We start from the raw sequence: 1,250 nt of genomic DNA, 5'->3' as shown, positions 1-1,250 counted from the left end.
TTATAAATTGTCCGCATCAAAGACATGTGATTTACTTGACTAACTTGTTTTTTACTTTTTATTTGTATATATTTTTTAGAAGACAATAATAATATAAAAATAAAAAAAGTTGAGAAAATACAGAATAGGCTATTGTGAGGTGCAAAAGCCAAAGAACACACAAAACGAAACGGAAACTAACGAAGAGATTACAAAACAAAGACCACGGAGGATGGAAAAGAGAGTATTTTTAAGTTACAAGATGGGGGAAATATACCAAAAGGTCTTTAACTTAGCGGTATGTGAGTTTTTGCCTCTTAGTAGGTTAGGGGTTCAAATCTCACCAAAGGTGATGAAGTTGTGTGATTATTTGTTCTGTTTAATATATATATATATATATATATATATATATATATATATATATATATTATATACTTCAAATATAATAAAAGTAAACGATACGCACAAGAACAGAGGCAAAATAACATCTTGACATACAACCATTGATGTGCGAATATAAAAATGTCCATTCTCAAGTCAAGGGAATTACCATCAATGGCTTGTTTCGTGTAACATATCAATTTAAGCATCTTGAATTTTAATTTATGCTTTCGGCAGTTAGATTGTACATATTATTGGAGGCGTGTGTGAACAAACAACGATGTGGTTTGAAATATGACATGACAAGTTGAAAGGGATTTTCGGGTTTTTACCAAATATATGATAAATGATTGCGATTCATATCTGATTTCCTAGATCCAAAAAAACACAATTAAATAACATACATGTTATATATATAGACTTGATATCATGTGAGACCAAAGGTTTTTCGTGAGACTCGTAAGACCAATTCACAACCCTTGGATTAGATCTACAATAATCACATCTGAACATTTATAAATGCCACGAGACTTCTCAATAATTACAAAATTGTCACCGTGCAACTTTAGACCATTAGATCATTAACTTATAAAGTTGATCAATGAACATAAATTGATCTTACGGGTCTCACGAAAAACCATTGATCTCACGTGAACCCAACCCTATATATATAATACATTTTCAAATACAATGAATGTAATTTCTATAAACCATACAAACCAACCTTAATCGTCCATTTTAGTCTAACAAGTATGTGGTGTTATAAATTTTTGATCGTTTTCTAATCTACTATCATGTAATATTAAATGAACCTTATTATATATAAGAAATATCTCGCTCATAGATTCATAATCAACGAATTATGATCATTGTTCATAAATATCTCAATT

This window comes from Cynara cardunculus (assembly GCF_001531365.2).
Source record: "Cynara cardunculus var. scolymus isolate 2C chromosome LG 2, CcrdV1, whole genome shotgun sequence".
In the NCBI taxonomy this organism is placed as follows: Eukaryota; Viridiplantae; Streptophyta; class Magnoliopsida; order Asterales; family Asteraceae; genus Cynara; species Cynara cardunculus.
The sequence above is the reverse complement of the archived record's forward strand: the minus strand, read 5'-3'. Positions refer to the sequence as shown.